This window comes from Chelonoidis abingdonii, chromosome 8 (genome assembly GCF_003597395.2).
Source record: "Chelonoidis abingdonii isolate Lonesome George chromosome 8, CheloAbing_2.0, whole genome shotgun sequence".
Lineage (NCBI taxonomy): Eukaryota > Metazoa > Chordata > Testudines > Testudinidae > Chelonoidis > Chelonoidis abingdonii.
In genome coordinates this window covers 103,660,431-103,686,128 of record NC_133776.1, presented here as the reverse complement: position 1 = coordinate 103,686,128, position 25,698 = coordinate 103,660,431, and positions in this window count along the sequence as shown.

The window sequence follows — 25,698 nt, the reverse complement described above, 5'->3', positions numbered from 1 at the left end:
AAAGTAAACCACCCAGGTGCACCAGCAGATGAGCGGTGCACCACCGACAGAGAACAACCCCATCATCTAACATTCATTCAGAGGGACAAGCCAAGTCCAGTCGGAGATAAAGCTGGGTCCAGCTCAACGTGAAAGTTCCAGACGAGCAGGAAGCAGATGTCAGCCTTCAGGAAAGCTTGGGTGGCGGCAACGGGAGCAACCCCCCGCCTCTCAAGCTCTTCTGACGATCCCGGTTTGTTATAGACAGGATTTTATACAAGGAAATTCTTCCTGAAATGGAGTCAACGGAAGAATGGCAGCCGTGCCAATGGTTGGTGGTTGTCCCACAAATATCGGGGAAGCCTCTTAAGCTTAGCCCATGATCATCACCAGTGGTCATGCTGGGGTGGACCAGAACCAAAGACAGGTTGGGGAGATCCTTCTACTGGAGGGATGGGCAAGGAAGTTGCCCAGTAGTCCAGTCTTGTGAGGTGTGCCCAAACAGTGATAAAAGCCTCAAGATCTGGTCCAGACCTCTCCAGCCACTCCCATAATTGAGGTCCCATTTCAAGCAAGTAGCTGTGGATATTCTGGTCCTTTCCGAGAAAGACACCCGGGAAAAGCAGTAATGGAAAAGATTTGTCGTGGAACTTTGCCTACCGATGGCCAGAAGCAATGCTCTAGGTAACACCACAGCTACAGCAGCGTACCAGGACCTAACAGACATGTTCGCCAGGGTGCGGTGGCCCCTCCGATACTGGTCAGTCAGTGAAAAGCTACCGTCCATATGGTTGGGGACGGCGGTTCCAGCTACAAACGACCCATGCTGCGCTAAGTGGCTTCAATAACAGGCAAAGGCAACTAACAAAACTTCTTTTGTTTGGAGTCTAGCTACCAAGACTTTGATTGAAATTCGACACATTTCACAGCCTTCTTAACAAAGTAGCTGATGCACTCTCCCCCCGTGAGAGTTGTCCGGAAGATACACTGGTTAAATTTTCCTTAAAGATGTTGAAAGTCCTTGTACTTTGCAGCTTTTATTTGTAATGTGCAGTGTTGATTCCTCTGTTGAGTTTAAAGTTTCTAGGTAGATAAATCACCTCCATGAAAACTTCTACTGTCGGTGATTTGGGGGGTGTGTCATATAGTAGATAGTAAAGTAGGGTTAATTTTCTTTTGCCGTAAAGGGGAACCAAAAACCTGAACCAGAGGACCAATCAGAGAACTGGATTGTTTAAAGCAGGGGCGGGAAATTTGTAATACTCGGGTCTTTTGTGTTTTCTCGGAGCTGTGAGTAAACAAGGTTCCTCCTTAACGGGTCCATCTTATTTCAAATATGAGAGCCAAGTCCTGTAATACAAACGGAACCCAAAGCAATCGGCTATAGGAGCTTTGTGTTGTACGAATAGAGTGGATGGCTGTGTCTTTGTTGTTTTCTTGGCTGTGAGTTAACAAGCTTCTCCTACTGCATCTTATCTCCAAGTTCCTCCCTACACATCTGTGAGTACCAAGGAAGCAAAATCAATTCGCTATATGAGCTTTGTGTTTGTATTTAATGTATGTGGATTTTGTTGGACTGGTTAATCGGCTAATCTTTTAAATCAGACGTTTCTTCCATATTTTTCTAAGCCGTATTGAGTTTCTTAATGCAAAATTATTGTTTATAATTTTTTTCTTTTTTCGATAAAGTTTTCTTTTTAACCTGTGAAAATTTCTTTCTAGAGAGGCAGAGGGGAGGGAAAGCCCAACTCGGTGCTCACCTCCCTATTGTCCCTAGGGGCGGGAAAGGCTATAGACAAAGAAGAGGGGGAATTTCTTGTGTGAACTGACTAGGTAAATACCTAGCCTCGGGGAAGCTAGATTGCTTCTCCGTTGTATCAAGGAGTGAGCATAGCATTGCAAGCCGCTAACCCAGGAAAGGGGGGAAGCTGGGAGAGAAGTAGAGAGGGAGACCCAGGGCTCTGGGTCTTGGGGGTCCCCCAGGGGACAGTTGGGGTGACTCGGGGGGCATACTAGGACCCCCAATAGTCCTAGTTGGTGGCAGCGAGAATATCCAAGCTGGTAGTGAGCTTGGGGGAGTTTCAGGTCCGCCCCCAGATTTTGGACGCAAAAGTCCAGGTTTGGGACAGGACCAGATTTTGGATGCTAAAGTCCAGGTTTGGGACAGGTGGCTATTACTACAGATGGGAAAAGCAATTTGGATAAAATAAAAACAAACACAACTCTTCATCCCCAAAGCAATCAACGAACCAAACCTGGTTTTGGAGACTCGGGTAAAGTTCAGCTCGCTTCTTTCTTCCCTTGTTGTTTTTCTATTAATTAGTTCTGACCAGGAGTTAGAGGCATTGAAACACTGAGGGAGAGGCTCCAGTCTCAGAAATTGGAATCTGAAAACAACTGGCAAGTGACTGAAATCTCAAAAGGGAGAAAGAGCTTCTTCTTTTTTTTTTAACATTTCCAAACCCAGGCAGCTGAGACAAACCTCTGAACTGCTGAAAGTTTGACAGCACCTCGGTCAACTCTTCAGAAGGTTCCCTATCAATGATAACTATTGTGTGGACGCTCCGCTGTGCAGGTGCCATGGAGATGAAGGACACTGGTGCTGCCAAGCTGCTGTGCACAGTTTTGAATATTTTCAATTCCAGGGAAAGGGACAATTCTTCCCTAGGTTTAGCTGCGCTGAAGGCACAAGAGATGCACCAAGGAGGGATTTGGCCCTGTATGTTCAAGTCATCAGATTCACCGTCCTTTTCCAAGTGATCCTTCTCATTTAGGTTTTTCTGAGGGGCTGTTCCCATGCCCCCACTCAGAGCATTTACATTGTGTGGGGGGTTAGAAATGATTGTGTACACGTGGCCATTTAAATAGCTGGGTGCTGCAGATGGCACCAAAGTGGGAAGGAGTGACCAGGACTTTGCTCTTCGGGGCTTTTCTTGCTGAACGGGGTCCTGGTTTTGGGGGAAGATAAGCGGTGGGGTTTCAGAAGTCTTGGTATTGGTCTAACTCTGCCCCCGGTGACCTGAACTGTACCATTGACTGCCATAGGAGTGGGGCCAGGATTTTCAAATCTATTTAGCCACCCAAAGATACGGTGAGGCACCTAGAGGGATCTACAGTGCACCTGAGCAGGTTAGGCATCTGCGTTTCAGTGACAGCAAGGGCCTCCAGGTGCCTAATGTACTTAGGCAGGTTAATCAGCCCCATGAGGCATGTAAATGCCTTTGAGAAGCTGGCCCAAAGGTAAGGCAAGGCCCCGCCCAGTGGTCACGAGGATTAGCCCAGGAAACTCCTTTCTCCTTGTGAGATGATGCAGGGCCAGGTCCAAGCAAAACTCCCATTGGCATCAGTGAGTTTCTTAAAGTCAAAAAGGACCACAGTATCTGGCCCTTGGTCTTTAGAAGTGTCATCACCCACTGCATTAAATGGAAGCACCAGTGACTTCCAAGTAATAGACACTGATTAACTGGATGGAATTACATCTCTGCTCGGCTGTAAGAGAGCTTCCTGCCCATTATACCGTAGCTGAAGAAGAATAGCACAGAAGCAGCGAAAGATGGGCTCAGCCTGATTTGAACCTGCTGCCTGAATGTTGTTTGGTTCAGGCCTGCAGCCAGGTCTGAACTTCACAGGGTCAGCCCATTGCTAGTTCTTACACTGCCTAGGAAAGAACCCACAGCCAGATGTGCATTAGCAGACTGCAGCTGTGACACAATGCCTTCGGTTACCTGGGAACTGGCTACGTTCTCTGGGATGCATACCCCAGCATGGCTTGTTGCTGTTGGTGTCTCGTTGCTTTATGTGACATCTTGTTAAAAAAAGCCAAGGACAACTTTTTGAAGCTTCTGTCTGCACCCAAAAGTAGCAGTGCTGGGGATGATGGCCGGATGAGACCTTCCAGGCCGATGTCATAGATTCAAGGGTTCAGATAATTTAATTCTACCTTGGAATACTAGGTGCTTATCCAAAAAGCATCTGAGCTCTGACCCTTTTGAGGTTTGTCCAACAATGCTAGTGTGAACCCCCCAGAGCTTTACTTGGATATGTTTGTGATTTAATAGTGTTGGAACAACATGATGGCAGATGAGAACATATCTCAGTCATTCAGACCAGTAGCAGTTCTCTGTTGTTGTCTACAGGGGTCTGTGGGCCTAGTATTCAGATCTGATGATGGCAGCTAAGGAAACGAGGAATATGTAGCAGTGCACCCTCCCTGATCTGGGGGTTGGCAGGGAGCTGGTTTCCTGGGTGTAATTTTGAGCAGCCTCAAGTTTGCTCTAAGTTGTGGCCAACTGCAACAGCTTGCAAGGAGACATTTTATCAGCCAGGGATCAGTACATAGCAGTGCTCCAGCCAATAACTCCAACATGCCCCATTGCCCAAGGCCATTACAATAGGAGTATCCCCTGGCAACAAATTAAGACAGTTTCAAGGCTGCTTTGTGCCATGGAAACAATGAAGAACAATTTTAGTAGCAGGTTAGGATCAGATCCGCAATCTCAGTAAAGCTGTTCATCTTCTGAAGACAAACTTTATCAGCACTTGTGAGGCCAGGAACACTCTCGTCCCTTGGGTCTATTTAATGCAAGTTCCACACTAATTCTCAGAAACTATGGAACTGCTAGCTCCATTAACAGGTTACTATTAGAGAAGCAATGTGAACCTCATTCATAAACAAATATTGTTGCGAAAGATGTGACCAGAATACTGAGTTGCACCTCACAGCCATGAATGATTTATGCTGAACCTACCACCACACAACCCCCAGAGTACCCCTCATCTGTGCACTGACATTTCTTTGTGAATATTTAAGTGAATGTCTGCTCCAATCTCTTGGGCAAAATCGAAACACACAAAGTGGTGTGCCTTGCCTGGAAGTTTTTACTCAGTGTACAATAGATCAGCCTGTGATGAATGCTGGGAACACACTAACAGGGCTCTGTGTTCAGGAAGTTGTTTTTATTTGTATAAAGGTGAGCCCTGAAAGGCTTTGGGGAGGATTTTATAAGTATAGTGCAGGTCTCGAGGCAGCTTTACATTTACCTGAAGTCCTAAGAGTCATCTGAGCTTGAAAAAATGCAAATATCAAAGCCCTAATTATAGCCTTTCATTACAGAAATAAAGGACTGTTTGATGTAGCACTTTCAGCAAATGTCAAGGGCAAATAGTGTCCTAGAACAGGAAGGGTGTTTGGTACGTGCAGCTTTTGTTAGAAGCTTATCAACATAAGAGAAGGATTAAAACAAATAATGGCTTCTAGGCCCCTAGTACCTGTCAAAAGTTCTCCTACCCCCTTCCTCTCCTCCCCGCCATGTAGGGCCGTTGGAGAATTCTGTCTTTTCTGTCTATTTCAGCACTCCTGCTGTTCTGTGCTGGCAGCCAGTTGCTTATGTTATTTCAGTACCTGACAGTATTAGTTGTTTTTCCATAAGGCATTAACCATATGCTATAGTGTTCTGTAACATCGGTTCAGGATCAGGCCAGCAGAATTAAAGCCTGGCTCCTACGCCTATTGATTAAAACAATATTTTCTGTTTTCACTGCTATTTTTTGTGTGCAGTTTGTAAAACTTCTCAAACAATAAGTAAAATAACATCTATGTAGTTTGCATGTTGTGACGGGTTGGATCACAGAAACCCCCTAGGGATTTGCCAACTGATGTGCCAAGACTACTTCTGTCCCTGCTTTCCCTGCCAGCCTGGAACCCCAGCACCCTGTCTTGCTGAGCCAGACACACCCATCTGCTCCAACACAGACCCAGGGTCTGAACCACCTGCCCTAAAGCTGCAGACTTAACTGAAAGCAACTTACAGAAGTGTTCCTGTCTTTAACACTCTGATGCCCAACTCCCAGTGGGTCCAGTTCCAGTAAGCTTCCTTTTACAGACTAGTCTCCTTCTAGTGGGGTCCAGCAATCACTCACACCCCCTGTAGTTACTGTCTTTTGTTCCAGTCTCTTTCAGTCCATCCTTGGGGGTGAAGAGGCTCTCTCTTTAGCCAGCTGAAGAAAAAATGGAGGGGTCTCCTAGGGGTTTAAGTAGACTTTCTCTCATGGGTGGAGACACTCTCCTCTCTCTTATGCAAAGTCCAGCTCCAAGATGGAGTTTTGGAGTCACAGGCAAGTCACATGTCCATGCATGACTCAGTTTTTACAGGCAGTAGCCATTGCTTACCAGCTACCTTGAACGTCTGCATGTAGACTTCTTATGTAGATTGGACCCTCCCTAGATCCATTGTCCCTTAAGTATCAGAGGGGTAGCCATGTTAGTCTGGATCTGTAAAAGCAGCAAAGAGTCCTGTGGCACCTTATAGACTAACAGACGTTTTGGAGCATGAGCTTTCGTGAGTGAATACCCACTTCGTCGGATGCATGCATGCATCCTACGAAGTGGGTATTCACCCACGAAAGTTCATGCTCCAAAACGTCTGTTAGTCTATAAGGTGCCACAGGACTCTTTGCTGCTTTTATTTTCCCTTAAGTACTTCTTGACTGGGCACTTAATTTGCACTTTCCTTTCTCAAGAAGCTGACCAAATGCTTTACAAAAGGCTACTTAAAAATCAGGCCCGTACACAGCTAATATTCATAACTTTGAATACAAAAATGATAGATGCATACAAATAGGATGAATAGATTCAGTAGATCATAGAGATATGTTACATGGCATATGTAGCATAAAACATATTCTAGTTATGTCATATATACATTCATAAGCATATTTCCATAAAGCCTTATGGGGGGCACCATCACACGTCGGTGAGATATTATGAGTGTTTATCTGATTTTTTTCATTGTAAAGAATTGACCCTATACTTCTTCCATGACTGAACTCTCAAAAACCTTGCAATCAACCCCCCAAAACACACGTTGTTTGTGTCACCGAGTCTATAACACTCATTGTATTAACTATGAGGGAGTTGGCGTTCTATAGCTACAAGTGATAACTGGAAACTTTGCTTCTTTGTCCGACTTCTCTGTCATCCAACCTTTTAAAAGTATCATATACACCAACCGAGCTTCCTATCAGATACCTAGCTTGGCTCCTGGATGGGAGAAATCACAGCAATGATACGACTAATAAATATGAAGTTTTTTTCTATTAGGGTCTATTGGACACAAACTTGCAGCAATTCCTGTTGGAATCATGAGCAGCTAGTCCTATGTTCAGCAAGAGGAAAGCTTGCAGTGGGATTCCTTTTTTTTGGGTGGGGGGGGGGCATAAGGGCCTAGCCATCACGTCAATAGAAATTACTGGGTTTAACAGGCAATGTTCTATGCTGCCATAAGCAAATAAAGTCTTTGGTTGGTATAAAGCAAGAGTAATTCCAAATTACACTTCATTAATACCCACTGTAAGCGAGAGACAAGCCAGGCCAAGCATGTTCAAATATTGCAACGAAGGCAATTTTTTCATAGGATAATACAGTGAATTGTGGCCCATGGAAAACTGATTGATTATCCTTCCATAAGAGCTTGACGCATCTAGACGAAAAGTCAATAGTGAGGCACTAGCAGAATCTATTTTGTACACATGCTACTAGCATGCTCTGATATTTTACATTTGCATAATGGCCCTGGAACGGTTTTCTCAATTCTATGTTATTTCCAGGCCTCCACTGCCCTTTGAGCCATTTTCCTGGTCTTCTCCTTCTTGTCACGGAGTGTTTCATGGTCAAACTATTAGACCGTGATGTAGAAAAGGAAACAAGCCATGAAGGAACATTCTGAGCTTGAGCTTCCCCTTAGTTCCTTTTGTATTAAAAAGAACACAATTGTATATAAATACAGGGCTACATCCAGAGTTCAGTGCAGCTGATGGAATGGGAGGCAAAGGCAGCTCAAGGCCACCTTTCTCTGTCTTTTATCCTAGGACTGGATGGGGCCAAATTAGCTCCCGGTGCAAGACACAGCACCTATAAAAATAATCTAACATGCAGCCGCTGTCATGGTTCCCTATGTCCATTCTGGACATGCTTTGCCCAGCCCCTGGACGTCTGAGAAGAGCACACAGTGTCAAGAGGGCTATGCTGTCCTTACATCACCAGAGGGTTCCTTTACAACAAGGTAATTCCCAGTTGCCGCTTTTGCCCTTTGACCCCAGGCAGCAGAGCAAAGAGGACTTAGTGTGGCCTGGGGGCTAACCCAAGAGGCCTGAGCTGCTTTTTTTCCAATTTTGTGGATGCAATTTAATGCCTCCAAATTTGCACCCACACTCAATTGTGGATGCAGCTGAGAGCATACAAATATCTACCTTACAACGGCTGCCTGATAGTGAACTGTCCATCTGCTGGAATTTGCACCTGCAACTAACTACCGTTCAGAATTACACCTTCAAAACTGGAGACCAAGTTCTGACTTTTAAAAATGCCAGTCACAGGGGGGTGTTCTGAAGGAGGGATAATCAAGGTTCGCTATCCTGGGAGGAAAAGCAGTACAGGAAGCACTACACATTAGTATTATTGATGATGATGTAAAAGTTTCAGGTGCACCTTTGATGAAGCCCAGGAATATTCAGTCACACAAAGCTGGCTGGGAATTACAGCCAGTCACTCTTTATTACCCAGCATATTTTAAGTGTGTAGCCTGGTGGTATAGTTATAAACTTGATCATTTCCAAGGATGCATATATCCATTCCGACATACAGGGACATTTGCATTGTTCAAGGCATAAAGCCACCAGTAATGCAGCCTTTTGTGCTCACATGCTTGAAATATGCCAGGACGTATAGATGAACTAAGTCCTGGCAGCTGATTTCAGCTTTATTTTCCTTTGACATGTACATAGCGGGCAGGGTACATGCCTATGGTTTTGCCATGTACAGCTCTGGTTATGCGCTCACAGTATAAAGACCAACATATTCTGCTTTATTGAAAAGATAAAGATGCCAGGTGTAGGCAACACATATAAACCACGGCCCTGCTGCGAACCCCTTAGTCCCATTGTTGAGCAGTTACTCACACAAGGAATCCCACTGGTTGCAATCATGTGAGAAAAAGATTCAGTCTCTGGCCCCAAGTGAGTGACCCAAGTGGATGGGCTGTACATTAAGGCCTCACTCTGGCAATGTAAAGAGACTTAAAGTGATTTATTTGTAGTGGCCTAAAGGGCTTTAGTGTAAATGAAAATTCAGGACAAAATGAAGGAGTCACTGATATGAAACCCATTAGGATTTGCTTCATATTATTAAAAAAATATTGTTTGAAAATATATATCTTTCTTGATAACCTAGAGCTTGGTTATTGTGCAACAAAGGTTAGCAGGGAGTTTCACTTTGGGGCTAATTCCAAACGAAACATTATTTTCATTATCTCAGTCGTTATGTGAGTAGAAAAGGCAGCCATCACGTAATACAACTTTCCTTCTGTCTTTACTCGGGGTTTTATTACTGGAGATTATACTCTAGGAAGCGAAATGGTTCAGAAATCATACTTACATGTTTGTTCAGCATTCGCCTTGCCGGATAAATGTCATTAACTTTCTGACTGCTGTCATGGTTGCTACCTCTAGTGAAGACCAAAAGAAAAGTGAATTCAGTTAATAGTCATGAAAACACATATGTATTTTATGTGTACACATTAGCAAGTGTGATGTTCTGTTTCCCAGCAGCGTGTCATTCATCAGCACAGCACCTGAACCAAACATATCTATTTGCAAGCTTGTTTCACTTGACAGAATGTTCCTCTGGCAAAGCTGCTTTGAGATCGGCTCTGTGCACCCACAGATGTGGCATGGTGTACATCCAGCAAGCAGGCTAAGGGTGGATACAAAGCCTTTCGCTTTTTGCAGGTAAAGAAAGGAAACCCCTAACTCTGAACAGGGACAGAACAAGGAATAGATAAGGACAGGGAACACACAAGAAAATCTTTGCCAACACTGGAAAACAACCATGCAAATCCCCACTTTAAATAAAAGGAAGATAAAATGTATCACTGCCCATAGCTGTTGCCTGAACCCAGCACCCAGGACTTGCTTTGAAAAATGCCTGATGCGCCTTCCCAGTTATATCCTGCTGAGCTCCAGGGCAGAGAATGTGAAGTCATAAAGTATGACTAGGGAACAACCCAATATGCGGAAACACTTGAACACCTGCTATGGGTCGCATGGTGCATTATCCTGGCTGGCCTCATCTTACACCAGTGGAAAAAGGGAGCAGCCAAGAATTTCACAGATGGTTGCCAAAAGTTAGGCTGCAAGGTCCATATTTGCGTATCTTAATAAATTTCTGCATTTCAAACGCGCATAGCTGACTGCAGCTCCCATTCGCTTCATTGGGGCAGATGGACGTTTGCATTCTGAAGACTCAGGCTCATTAGTGATGCCCACACATTTAGCAAGACACAGCTAATCATGTCCGTGACTACAACAGCTTCCCAGCATGTCTGTAATAAGTACAGATGTCGCTAGCCCCACCTTTGTATTAGTTATGATTCATGTCACTAAAATATGCTTTATTCATTATCCCAGCCCTGTTCATTTCTGTGCCAACCTCTGTCATGTTGCAAGCAACAAGGGACTCTGTCAGACTTGTCAAAACCAAGTGTTTTCTGACAGGGATCTTTATATATAACCTGACTGAGATTCACTTTACAAAAGTTCAGGATCAAAAAGGTTCTTCTTTGTACAGAAGAAGAAAGGGAAAGGGAAATGCATCTCAGCGAAAGGGATTTTTTTTCTTTGTTGCTACTCCAGGCACCCACCAACTTTTAGATGAACCACTTGCAAACTTGGCTTTAATTATTCTCACAGTTAGTTACTTACATATTTGTATTTTAATCTCTTTCTAATTAACTGATGAAAAATGGCCAGAGAAAAACACTCAGGCTTAATGTGAAGTTGTTTTAAAAATACTTTAATGTCATACATGGAAGGGAAAGAAGAAAAAATGGCTGAAATTTATTATGATAAGCAAATAAAAGTAACATCAGAAAACTCATTTGGGCAGGTTCTTCTTTGGGCCTCTAGTAGCTTTTTAATGCATATATAATGCAAAATGAAATGAAATGGATTTCCCCCTAAATACATGATGTGACTGAATCACTGGAGTTGGAGAGTTTTTAAGGGTCATTTCAGTCCCCTGTCTCATTGATTTCTTATTCCCAAAGCATCGCCAACACAGGATTATCATTGTGGCCAATTACAGCAATCTTACAATTTCCCTTGGCAGATAGTTTAATTGTCTAAATGTTCTTACTATTTTAAAAGGATGTTGTCAGGTTAATTTAGGCCTCAGGTTTTTCAGAAATGATTCTCTGAAAAAAGTAATTGAAAATGGTTCTGGCACAATCCTGCAAACTTTGCTCAGGTTCCTCATTCTTTTTCCTACTAGCAGTCACAAGGAAGCAGGTGAGGTTTGCAGGATTGTGCCTTTAGTTTTTAACCAAGTAATATTCTCTGGAGCAGCTTCCTACTTTTCAATGATTGGAACCAAGCATGGCCTTTTGCTACTTGTTGGTTCTGTACCTTGTGAAAAGGGGCCTTGGCCCTCAAATGAGCTTCCTAGGGACTGCAATAATAAGTCTTCATCAACTCTATGGAGATATACCTGTCTCATAGAGCTGGAAGAGACCTTGGAAAGTCACTAAGTTGAATCCAGTCCCCTGCCTGGACTAAGTACTGTCCCTAACAGTTGTGGATTTTTGGGTTTTTTTTCTTCTCCCCAATCCCTAAATAGCACCTCAAGGATTGAACTCACAACCCTGGGTTTAGTAGGCCAGTGCTCAAACCACTGAACTATCCCTCCTGCCAGGTGATGATAAGTGACAGCGAAATGGACAAGTCTGTTTTAATTGTCCAACTAAACAGACACCTTATTTTTTTTAATTACCCTATATTTCTTGGCTTTAGACTCTGCCTAATCCTCATTACTACAGAGAAGAATCTCTTCCGTCTTCTGGTAAGTACTTTCAGAAAGGGATGTCTACGGTTAGTCTTATATTCTTGAGAAGGTGCTATATGTATTCAGTTCTTTTCACCTCCCCCCAAGTGTTTTCAGATTGAACAGTACCCATTATAGTCTTAACAGTGCTAGCCAAAGAGGAATCAATCCCTCACATTTCTGGAGATACCTCCCCAACATTAATGCTTTTTAGAGACACATGAAGTCAGTACAGCTTATGCCAACAGTGAATGTGACTCTGGCTGTAGCATCTGATTGCACACACAGCCAATTTTTCAGAAACAGAAGTAGAATATCTTCTTGGTCAGTTGTATCCCCTCATGTTAGATGTGTATTTTTCATTACTCCCCATGCTGATTCCCTGCCCTTCATTCTCAGCCCTTCTGTCTAGCCTTTCCAGGTCATGATGTATTTAACACTATGCTCCAGTGGGTGCCTGTTTTCCCTCCCAGTTTCATAATCACGTACGAGTCTTTCTGAATCCCCCCTGGAAACACTTGAAAAGTACATTCCTGCCTTCCTGCTTGAGCACAGCAATGCCAGGAATTGGATCAGTATTGGTGGAATGCTGGTCCATCATCCCTTCATGTGAAACAATTAAGAAAGCTATTAGTGCATGAGACTTACTTGTACCATAATAGCGGTGTCAGAGGAAATGAACAAACAACCAAGGAAACGACATTATTCATTAATTTTCCTCATGTTCGTGGTGGTAGCATTTTGACTGATAGATTTTAAGAGCAGAAGGGACCATTGTGATCATCTAGTCTGACCTACTGTATAACACAGGCCTGAGAACTTCCCTGAATTAATTCCTGTCTGAGCCAGAGCAGAATCTGAAAGACTAGTAAAAGTATATTTCTGATACTTACAGTACTTGTGCTCAATTTAAGCCTCAGGGAATCAAGTTATGCTTTCTGATTAATAGGCCATCATTTCTGGCGAGCAAAAATAGTCAGATAACTGCAAGATTCAGTTGCAGGGGAATTATTGTTCATATTCCTAAGTAATGAATCATGGAGCCAAATCAGCAGGAGCTAAAACAAAACAAAAAAGGCTATTTTGAGACAGAGCTGCCCAGAGGATTCAGGAGGCCTGGGACAAAGCAATTTCAGGGACCCTTCCATAAAAAACAGTTGCAATGCTATAAAATACAAGATTCTCATGGGGGCCCTTGTGGGGTCCAGGCCCTGGGGCAAATTGCCCCCCATCTGGGCAGCCCTGTTTTGGGATGATAGAACAATCTTTTTGATAGTGCTGACAAAAACCAAACAGCAGGACACTCCTCTTACTCATCTCCCTACAGAAGCACAGTGTTGGGATAAAAGTTAGAAAATCCTTAATTAAAGTGAAAAATTAGTGCATCTGATCCCTTGCAACTGACACTGCTCTACATACTGGGAATAACTCCGTTGGCCAAATCACGGCTGGTTGCCTGAACTCCTATGTGAAGCCTCTTGGTTTCTCCATGTTAGTAGTCAAGAACCAGCACCTCAATGGCATACATAGAAAAGAAATGAGGAGCAGTGAGGAAAATATAGTGGACTGAAGAATTTCCCAGTTTTCTACCAACAGGGTGAAGGGGAAATTGCTCATACTGGCAAGTTCAGTACAAAGGAAAACAATGGGGAAAGATTTGTAAAACATCGACAATTGTGAGCAAAGAAGTCAAGAACTTCTCAGACGAGTGCATGATATACAAGATGGTTTTTCAAAGCAGTCTAAGGGATGTAGACACATAGCTAACATAAGAGTTATCCATGTTATTCCAGCCATAAGCAGTGATGGATCTTAGAACAAACATTCCCAGGCAAAACACTGACAAAATCAGAATTAAAATTCCACAGATTTCATGGTATTTGGACTCAACTCATTCAAAAGATGTTTTGGAGCAGCAGCCTCAAATTTGAATCTAGAACTAGACCTGAGTTGAAAGGTTTGGGCCATCTTTAATTATAAGATAAACATGCACCTGGAGGCTCTTAACTGTGCACATGTGTCTAAATCACTTAGCTTGGAAAAACTCAACCTAAGTGGATTCAATATTCACCCTCAGCAATGACCCCAAACACAGGTAAACACATGCATGAGCATGCATTTCATGCAATCAACTTATGTTCATTCATATTCCACGATCAACAATCAGAGCTGGCCTGAACCAAAACCAAGGTTCCAAAACACACATCCAGTTCCAGGTTCAAATCTGAGATGGCAGCTTCTGTAGGAGCAGGATTTTATAATGTCCCATAAGAATTAATGTATGATTTGATTTCATCTTGTCAACCACCCTTTTTGAATAGCAGAAAGGAATGACCAACCAGAACAATCCTTATGACTGATTATGGTCACCCTTTTGTTTTAGGATAAGTTATAACTCTACTATGGTTTCCTATATGCATTACAAATTAGGCACTCTAGTTAAATATACATTTCTTTGTTTCAAGATTTTAGTAAGTCAGAGACAGAATCTTGTATTGTCTCTATGTTAAGGAGATTAGAGGAATGCTGAGGGCCTGAAGCCCCAATGTGAATTGTTTTAGTTATAAGATTTAGCAAGGCTTGATTTACACTGTATTCTGCTGGATATACAATACTGCTGCCTGTATACCTTTGAAGGTTTCTGTAAGAGATTGTTTGTATGAATGAGAACATAACATGAGAACATAAGAATGGCCATACTGGGTCAGACCAAAGGTCCATCTAGCCCAGTATCTGCCTACCAACAGTGGCCAATGCCAGGTGCCCCAGAGGGAGTGAAGCTAACAGGCAATGATCAAGTGATCTCTTTTGGTGACCCCTAGTTCTTGTATTATGGGAAATAAGTAAATAACTTTTCCTTATCCACTTTCTCTCACATCACTCATGATTTTATATACCTCTATCATATCCCCCCTTAGTCTCCTCTTTTCCAAGCTGAAGAGTCCTAGCCTCTTTAATCTCTCCTCATATGGGACCCTCTCCAAACCCTTAATCATTTAGTTGCCCTTTCTGAACCTTTTCTAGTGCTAGAATATCTTTTTTGAGGTGAGGAGACCACATCTGTACACAGTATTCAAGATGTGGGCGTACCATGGATTTATATAAGGGCAATAATATATTCTCAGTCTTATTCTCTATCCCTTTTTAATGATTCCTAACATCCTGTTTGCTTTTTTGACCGCCTCTGCGCACTGCGTGGACATCTTCAGAGAACTATCCACGATGACTCCAAGATCTTTTTCCTGACTTCGTTGTAGCTAAATTAGCCCCCATCATATTGTATGTATAGTTGGGGTTATTTTTTTCCAATGTGCATTACTTTACATTTATCCACATTAAATTTCATTTGCCATTTTGTTGCCCAATCACTTAGTTTTGTGAGATCTTTTTGAAGTTCTTCACAGTCTGCTTTGGTCTTAACTATCTTGAGTAGTTTTAGTATCATCTGCAAACTTTGCCACCTCACTGTTTACCCCTTTCTCCAGATCATTTATGAATAAATTGAATAGGATTGGTCCTAGGACTGACCCTTGGGGAACACCACTAGTTACCCTCTCCATTCTGAGAATTTACCATTATTCTACCCTTTGTTCCCTGTCTTTTAGCCAGTTCTCAATCCTGAAAGGACCTTCCCTTTTATCCCATGACAGCTTAATTTACGTAAGAGCCTTTGGTGAGGACCTTGTCAAAGGCTTTCTGGAAATCTAAGTACTGTCCACTGGATCCCCCTTGTCCACATGTTTGTTGACCCCTTCAAAGAACTCTAATAGATTAGTAAGACACGATTTCCCTTTACAGAAACCATGTTGACTATTGAGGAGTGCATGCATCGGGAAAAATAAGGTGTGAAAGCCATCACAAGTGTCCAGATGGTCAAGAAGAAGTGAGTTTGCAAGACTCCTGAGGGGGGGTGCAGGACCCCCATGTCTCTGTTAGCATTCTCTGCAGCTCTGGTGCAACCCAGGAAGTGACTCTGGTCTTCCTAAATATCAGTTCTAATGCCCATCTTGTCCCTGATGAGATGGAATTTTCTTGCTCATGTGGTTTATGTTGACTTGAGGTATGTTCTCCAAAATTCAATAAAACTTAAAGCTTATTGGTTTGTTTCAACTGCTCTGCTCTTCATTTCCCTTTATTTCTTCATCCCAGAGGAGCCCAGTTGCTGTCTTGAAGTAGAGTGAAGACAACAGTTCTTTTCAGAGGCTTCATGCTGGTACTAACGATGGAGGCTGATGGCTTCCAAGTTCAAATTTTAAAGGAGGACTGTGTAACTAGGTCTCCCGAGGATCCCTGAGGGTCAATCACACTTGGCAATGGGCCGTCCCCATGGTTCCCAAGGTTTTTCTTATAGTTCTTTTATCCATATCGATAACAACATTGAGTACAATGAAAGGCTAATAGTTCAGGTGCTATTGTGTTACCTGCAAAGTTCCTCATGAGTACTTCCATTACTGTGCAGAGGCTTTGCAACGGTTTCAGAAGAGCATGTGATTGCACAGTATATGTCCTTTCGGCTGCAATATGTAGGCAGAGTGATGGCCATTGAAAAAGCAACATTTGCCCACAATTACCACCCAGTGTCTTTTGAAATTCTGCAGTTTTATTTTACTTAAAATAGGGAATAACTGCAATAGCTCCAGGGGTAACTGCTGTTAAATTCTGACTCTTAATGGCAATCACTGTGTTACAGGCTGGCCACTTTTCCTTGCCTTGTGGGTTTAATTTAGATAGATTTCCCCCAGTGAATCTAACACTTGGAACTGAAAAGTTAACACTTATAAATGTGCACTTATTACAACTGATTTCATAAATATATAAACAAGAAATTAATGTCAGTGGGAGCAGGCTGCAGCTTGGTTCTGCTTTGCTTTTGTGCTTTGTTTATCTCTGGAGCATCCACAAATGGAAGCTGACTAACCGTGTAAATTAACCCTAATGGGAAATGGTGTTTGTGAGAAGTACTCTGCCACTTTCTTTAAAAGAGTTCATTTCACCATCATAAAAACTAGACCATAATCTTTGACAAAGTGGCTCTGCAGATTTGACTTCATTAGCTGCTTTGCTGACTGCTAGTCTCCCAAGGACACAGGTGTGGGGGCACATACATCTGGGGAGGGATAGCTCAGTGGTTTGAGCATTGGCTTACTAAACCCAGGGTTGTGAGTTCAATTCTTAAGGGAGCCACTTAGGGATCTGAGGGAAAAAACAGTACTTGGTCCTGCTAGTGAAAGCAGCAGGCTGAACTCAATAACTTTTCAGGGTCCCTTCCAGCTCTATGAGATAGGTGTATTTGTAAATATCCAATATCTGGTCAGAACAGTTGTGCCATGCTTAGCAAAAAGTTGCTAAATAAACTTAATTAAGCTTTTCAACCATTATACTTTTCTTGTTTTCTTTCCCACTGCTTACAGTTTCAAAATGTTGCCTTAAGCCACACACTAAAACCAACCCCTTCATAAACATATGATCTTTATTTGCTTATGCAGCCATCTTGAAAAGGTGACCATTTCTCAGTGATTAGAAAATGTAACGTGCCAAACTGCTCACCGTGGTAATACTGCACGATTTAGGTAGGTATTTGTGCAGGACTGAGACCCAGGGAGCCCATAGTGCCATCTGGCACAGGGCACACCATGCTATAAAACACTCATTGCCCCAACACACTGCTGTCAGAACCTGGATCTAAAAGGTGTCACTTCAGGTATCATATGCAATTCAGTGTCCCACTGGTCGTTAATATTAGTGCATGATGTATGTATGGGCAGTGTATAAGGAATTATAAATGTGTCCTGGAAGCATATTCTTAAAAGGTGTTTTGTAAGCAGTATATAAGCCCAGCCTGTTCTAGAAAAACTAATGTTGTTTCACTTGTTTTCCTGTGTCTCCCATGTACATTGAGCCCAGTATTGCCGCAGAGGACAATGAAAGTACATCTACATATAAGGTAAACAAAGCCATCAAGCTAAACTAAGTGTGTGTGGGGGGCAGACTGTGTAATGATGATGACAAGAGGTGGAGCCTGCACTCTGAGGAAGCCTTCCTGATTCTTGAAACAGAGACAATAGACTTTGGGAGATATGAGCAAAGGCAGGCAGCTATTTTGGCATTCATCATCTAGGGGATAATGGGTGAGCAGAGCCCTTTGAGTTCATGAAAAGTGGGTCCTCTTGGCCTGAAATCTTAGGTATTGACGATAGGTGAAACACCTGTTTAGACAAAGATTTAGGCTTTGTACACACTTCAGCATACATTTGCATAAGTTATGTCACTCAGGGGTGTATATAAGCCACTGCCCAAGCAACGTATGTTACACCAGCCTATGCACTGGTGCTATGTTGTCAGGAGAGCTTTTTCCATTGACATAGCTACCACAACTCTGGGGCTGAAGTAATTAAGTCAACGGGAGAGCTCTGCCTCTTTGGAGGCAACAAACTTAATAACTTCTGTGACTATCCAGTGAGAGGGACTGGACACTGCAGAAAGCCACTGCTGGGGAAGTCGGGTATTGGGGCTCACTGATTAATAACTGGCAGGCAAGGTTCAGACTGGTAGAGTCCTGAGGAGTTTGCTGGCACGGCAGACAAGCAGGTATGTCAAGGAGCAGGTAACAGAGTGAATCTTACTTCTGAATGACCTGAGCAAGACATCACAAACTGGTGAGTTGGGCAGAACTGTAAGGACATTAGGGATGAAAATCTGCCTCTGGTGAAAAGAAAAGTCTGTTGAAAACCACTGAACCCTGAGGATAATGAAACTTCTCTTGAAATGTTAAGCACTTTGAGCAATAACTCTTACACTAAAACTGGTACAATTCCTTCAGTTCTAATTAAATGTCATTATAACAGCTCTTGTAATGATACTTGTAAATTGACAAAAATAATGACAGATACATAAAAAGTAATCATTAATGTCTACTTATTAACTAAAATGTGTAGCCAATTGTTTCACTACACTCCTGGTTCATTCTTAAACATGTTCAAGAGACCAAATAATTGAACTTAGCCAAATGTATTCCCTAAAGACAAAGCAGCACAAAGACAACAAGGAGACATGCATGCTCCGCCTTCCAGGGAGCAATTCTTATCTCACAGCACGCTCACCTTACACAGAAGATGCACTTCAAAGATACGCACTTCAGCTAGTAGTATTTATAGTATGATTTTACAAGTTACAAAAGTGTTTACATATCACTAAAATCCAACCCAACTGTTTGTAACAGTCCCTTGATGTTTTGTTCTGTTTCTTACCTCTGTTTTAGACAGGGGCGATGGAAGCTTCCTAACGGGGGGAAGGCGGGTCATGCACCGGTGGCTGAACTGTGGTCCCAACTACAGTACACATAGCACTGAATGGTGGGTGACTTTTATTTATTACTATTGATCTAGAGCCATTATGTAGATCATTTAATGAACTTTCAAAGAAAAATCCTCCAGGGTTTCTAACTGGAAATAGAAATGCAAGAGGCTTAGTATAAATAAGATTTCTTAATCTGTTATGTATATAAAGACATGCCAGTAGCTGAAAACTTGTATCCAAAGCTAACTGTATGGGATTGCGATATGCTCTTTTTATTGTCAGTTTTATTACTGTTTACTGTCACTGCTGGCTCACGGGGTCAGAACATGGCTAGAGGATTGCAGTGATAAGTCAGTGGGAACTGAGGCACTCGATAGCATCTTTCAGAATGGAACGTACACTTGGGGCTGATCAGACTGCTTTTGAGTCAATAGGTATGTCTCCATTGACATTAATGGGTGTAGGATTCTGCCCTTGGTAACAATGACCTGATCCTGCAAATCTTTACTCATGGGAGAAAATATTACTTGCACAATTATCCTCAGTACATCCATGAGACTGCTTACTTAACTAAGATTTAACTAAGTAAACAAAGGTTGCAAGATCAGATCTCAGCACTGTGAATTGCACATTTGTCTTGTCAGGAGATAATTAGATTTAGATCTATGTCTTTCTCTTGTCATTGAATTAAATGTAATGACACATTTGGAGCTTGACTCATGAAGCTGTCTGTACATGAAAAGCCCAGGGAAGTCAGAAAATAATATTCCTTACTTGTTGGTTCATAAAAACCATTATAAAAACCTCCCATTGATCAGATACCCACGATTAGACCAGGATAGTATAATTTAGTATTTACGAAAGAAGGCCTGATGTTAAGCAGATGAACATGCTCAGGAGAATTCCTATGACAACAGCACGGATCAATTTAAATGAAAACTATCCATGATATCCATGACCTAGGGAGTATAGCTTAGATGAACTTACTATAAGGTGGGTGCACAACGGGTTGGAAAACCACACTCAGAGAGTAGTTATGAATGGTTCACAGTCAAGCTGGAAGGATATATCAAGTGGAGTCCCACAAGGATCTGTCCTGGGTCCAGTTTTGTTCAATATCTTCATAAACAATTTTGATAGTGGCATGGAGAGGACACTTAAAAAGTTTGAAGATGATATTAAAGCAGGAGGGGTTGCAAGCACTTTGGAGGACAGAATTAGAATTAAAAATGATCTTGATAAACCAGAGAAATGGTGTGAAATAATTAGAATGAAATTCAATAAGGACACATTGAAAGTACTACACTTAGGAAGGTGTGATCAATGGCACAAATACAAAATGGGAAATGGCTGCCTGGGAAGGATCTGGGGGGTCCTAGTGGATCACAAACTAAAGTAAGTCAAAGTGTAACACTATGGAAAAGAAAGCGAATGTTATTCTGGGATGTATTAGCAGGAATGCTGTAGGCAAGACATGAAAAGTAATTACTGATAAGGCCTCAACTGGAGTACTGACCCGTTCTGAACATTGCACTTTGGGAAAGATGTGGACAAACTGGAGAAAGTCCAGAGAAGAGCAACAAAAATGATTAAAGGTCTGAAAACCTGATCTACAAGGAAAGATTGAAAAAAACTGAACAGGCGTACTTGTGGCACCTTAGAGACTAACACATTTATTTCAGGATAAGCTTTTGTGCTCAAATAAATGTGTTAGTCTCTAAGGTGCCACAAGTACGCCTGTTCTTTTTGCGGATACAGATTAACACGGCTGCTACTCTGAAACCCAAAAAAAATGAGTTTGTTTAGTATTGAGAAGAGAAGCCTGAGGGGGGACATAAGCCTTCAAGTACATAAAACAACTTCCAAGATGAGCATCAAACTGAGGATGAATTCAACCACCACTTTCCAAAAGCAAAATCCAACAGGTCTCTACTGAGTCCCAGTGGGCAATACTGACATGGAGAGTAGGACATTCCCTATTAGCAAAATGCTGGCTCAGCTTGATCCATTGCTCTTCCACCCTAGCTACACTTATTGCTGAGGGTCTGTATTATTTTGCCTTTGACAACAGCTACCCACGAATGGTGGCTTTCCTCTCTTGCTAAGCCAAAAAGTCTTCGGTGTGCTATGACGACTGTTTGAATGGACTAGCTTTATGCCTCACCAGAAAACCCAAAACACCAGCAACTGATAGAAAATACCACTGACCACTTTGAAAGGGTAGCAATGATTGATTACTGCCAATGTAAAGCAATAGACAGGCTGCACTTCTTTGTCTTTTATAAAAACGAAGCTCAGGGGCAGGCTCATTTGCACAGTGTTACGTACCTGAACACTGGCTCCAGCCTGGGTACCTCATTGCATAATCCTAGATTTGCTACCGCTTATAAGACAATGCCAAGGTCACATTCAAAAGAGAATATTTTGCTTTTGGGATATCTGACCCCCATCCCAGCAAGGGAAGAAAATAATGCCTGTTTTGTACATCGCTAAATACTAGGTTATGTCTGATTCCATTGCATCACTTGCTATAACGTAAACCGACGTAGCCAGATAAAATGTGACACAAGTGCCATGTTACATCAAATTTTAAAGAGGCTGGCAGATCTTACCCTGTAGTTAAAAAGTTCCAAGAGAAGTGTAGTCATCACCATTCTGATAAACCTTCAGGTACAGTAACATTGTCCACCAGCTACAATTCATATTTTCCATAGAATAATTAAACATTTCTAATGTATGAAATACAACTTCTGTCTCTCCTCTTTGCCTCCACTCACCCCACAACACACACACACACACACACAGCTGACACTGGTTAGCAGCCTGACAGAACACTGAGTCAGTATTGAATTCATCTACTGAAGATGCTGTAAAACACAAGGGGCCTGACCCAAAAGCCACTGAAATCAATAGGTGTCTTTCCATTGATTTCAGCAAGCTGTGGATCAGGGCCAACATCTTGAACCAATTCTCCATTAGAATGAAATGTAGAATAAAGAATGTAATTTCTTTTTACAGAAAAAGGCAAAGCAAATTTTGTGTAAAAATGGACTAGAAGCAAAACCTAGGCAAAATGTTAAGTGCTGATATTTTGGTTTATAATATTATTCTTAGTTTTCTCTTTTAATAAAGAAATATTACACAAGGGAAACAACAATCCTTATCTTGCCATATATTGTCTTTCTTAAATACTTGTCAAATTTTTCATAAAATGTATATGGCAACTGTGCAATAGAGATTTAACAATCCAAAATAAGAAGCTACAGTTACTACTGTGTATTTCCTTTTCCTATATATTGTTTAACATATTCTTTCTGATCCATTTGAGCTAATCATTATTTTATATGATCAAGGAAGGTTATTTACTTAAGTCAATTCAGTCCACTGGACACAGGTGCGTCTTATGCCTGATTTTATTTATATATATAATATATAAATACACACAGAGAGAGGCGGAAGGATTGGCTTTTTATCAGTAAATGTTGATAAACATTGGTTTCAACATACACACAAACCAACAAAAACCATTTCCATCAGTAATAACCTACATTTAAAGAGAGGCAAAGTAAGAGAAATGCTCCTTGAGAACTTATTAGCCCAATAATACCAGTGTTGGCCCACGCTGAGTATTTCATTTCTTTATCATCTCGGGTAAGGTGGCTAGCAACCCCAAATTACAACCCAGCAACCTGTCACAATTCAGATTCCATTTCCCAGCTCCGTATGGGGAGTGAATCTGCACATGTCCTTTTCCTGCTACTGATTTCTTCCCCCTGCTCCACTCTGCTAGCCAGGGCGCAGAGAGGGGCAGGCAGGGGGTCAAGTAGTGGCCTGGCAGTGCTGTCCTTCCCCGTGCAGCCAGCTGTGAGATGGGTGGCGAGTACAGGGTTCCTGAGGCCCTGCATGAGCATGCAGCAAGAGTCATAGTCCGTCCCTAGCCCATGCAGAAAGGGAACTAAGAGGAGACCAGCAGCGATAAGTAGCACCTCAAGTTCCCAGAGCAGCAGCAGTAACAGCTGAGGAAGGTTTGCAGGACTAAATACGAAGGAGAAAGAAAAATGACAGGTACTGTTGCAGAGGCAAAGAGGCTACACCATGAGGGAAAAGCAATTACCATAACAGATAGGGCAGTTAAAAGGACACTGCCAAGTTTACACACTCATCTACACACTTTTGCCAGCCTTCCCTCACACAGAAAGTGAGTCCTGTAATGCAATATTCAGAGTTAGAGTCACAGAGCAGGATGCTCTATGTTCACTCTCAATTGTAGCACAAGGATGCACTGTTGGTTACGCACCGTTTTGTTTTTAAGCTTTGTAAACATTCTGTTCCTAGCTGGCAGTGGCCGATTGATTCCCCACTGTGTTTTGAGGCCCTCATTTAGTTTATTTCCTTGCTTTTCAGCCCGGGTCTGGTGGGGTGTGGGGAGTGGGCAGAGCATCAGTCAATTGCTGCTATAGACGCAGCCCTGAAATCACAGATTGGTTTTCATTGTGCACTCTAAAAGAGTCCTGGGTGTGGGACAGTGTGTCCCATAGTATGCAGCATAGCACAGGAAACACATGGGGCTTGAGTCACAAGGGGAACTCTTAGGTGTCCTGATACCTGGTGGAAGTTACAATTTCAGGTTAGGCTCCCAGGCTGACTATACAAGCCCTGGGGAGAGCCAGGCACCTAAAAAAGGGATCCCCAGGAGCCAGCACACCGACCAGAGAGCTGCCCAAAGCTAGCCAATAGGAAATCCCAGGGAGAGGGGTGGGACCTAAACCCCACCCCTAAATGTGGGGCCTGAGGGAGATGCCTATCTCTGCTTAGGATCCATAGGTCTGAACTCTCTCCTGGAGGTAGGCACCTAAGCCAGGCCAGTCCTTTCACAAGAAAAAAAAAGTGTGTGGGGGGAGGCTTTATATCCTACAGCCTGGTGTGTAGCCAATGGTTTTAGTTTATTGTTCATTTATTGTGTGATGTTATGACTAACTCACATGTCATGTCATATATAATTAGGGTAAATTGTAGGATTATAGAAGTATAAGACTGAGCAGTAGTTAGAAGGGATAATTATGTATTAGGTAGCTAAGTAAGGATGGCTGAAACACAAGACCTATAGGCTGAGGCCTGTAACATTTTAGCTTAGCTAGTTTAGGCCTTAGAGATAAAACATGCTTGACATAAGTAAGTGACCAGAAAATAACCCTATGCCATAAGATTATGGGACATGATGTACCAAGGGGTGAAATTATGAAAAATTTGCCAGAAGATTAATTTTAAACCATAAAAATGCTCTAGAAGCACATTTCTCTCTAATAGGCTGACCAGACAGCAAGTGTGAAAAATCAAGACAGAGGTTGGGGAGTAATAGATGCCTGTATAAGAAAAAGCTCCAAATATCGGGACTGTCCCTATAAAATCAGGACATCTGGTCCCCCTGCTCTCTAATGTGTCTTAAATACAGACAACAGGTTGTGCACAAATGCTGGTGAGAATCAAAGGAACTATAGAAAATGGGAAATCTGAAGTTTCTTGGGAACACAAGACCAGTAAGGGAAAAGAAGGCTGACACTTTCATGAACATGTGCAGAATGTAGGTATAGCCAAAAATCACATTATGAAAAAATGAAGTTGCCCAGATTTGGAAAATTGAGCTTCTTATGGGAAAACTACAACAGGAATCATCCCTCTGTGGATAATCAATCCATGAGAGACCCATCAGACACTAACACAATCTAGGAGAGTGTTTCTCAAACTCCTTCTCAGAGTAGAGACTTGAACCCAGGAAAGAGACAGTCACTCTTACCTAAATAGTCACTGAGCCAAAGAGAAAGTAAGTTCATTTAAAAATATTTTCAGTAAAATGGGAAGCCTCGTTTTTGAGATGGTGGCTAAATTTTGCACAACCCAACGCAAGTTGTCGCTGACGGAGTCAGCATTATTTGTGCAGTTTCCCTCGGGTGCTGGAACAGTTTGTATAGTGGGGGTGATGAGGGCCATTAAACCAAACTGTAAACCCTGGATATGATGGAAATCACTTCAAGCCAGGGGTGTGGCAGCCCCCACACACCCCTAGTTCCAGCACCTATGGTTTCCCCCACCAAGCTATGGCTCCCCCACTGATAAAAGGGTGTTCCAGGGACAGTGACTGCTCAAAAAGTACCTGGCAGCACGGCTTCATCACAACCATATTTCCATGGGTAGGTCTAGGAGTCTGTACAGAGTCACAGGACCTTCACCATGAAGAGCCAACATCTCCAACAAGTCTCAGGGGATCTGAATGGGGGAAGGGGAATGGGAAGGGGAATGAGAAGAAAAGGCTATGAAACCAATAATGCCTTCCTTTATTTTACACTGTTTGTTTATTCGTTTTAGGTCCTGATCCTCCCATCAGATCTTCAAGATGGGCCGCTTGTGCCCAGGCAGAGTCCACTGACTACAGTGGGACTCCAAGTGACCGTGAGGGCCTGCCCTGCATGAGTCAGGGCCATTATTTAGTTACTAAACAGTTTTAAATGTACAGAAAGTTTGAGAAATGCAGTCACCAACAAGTTACATGCACA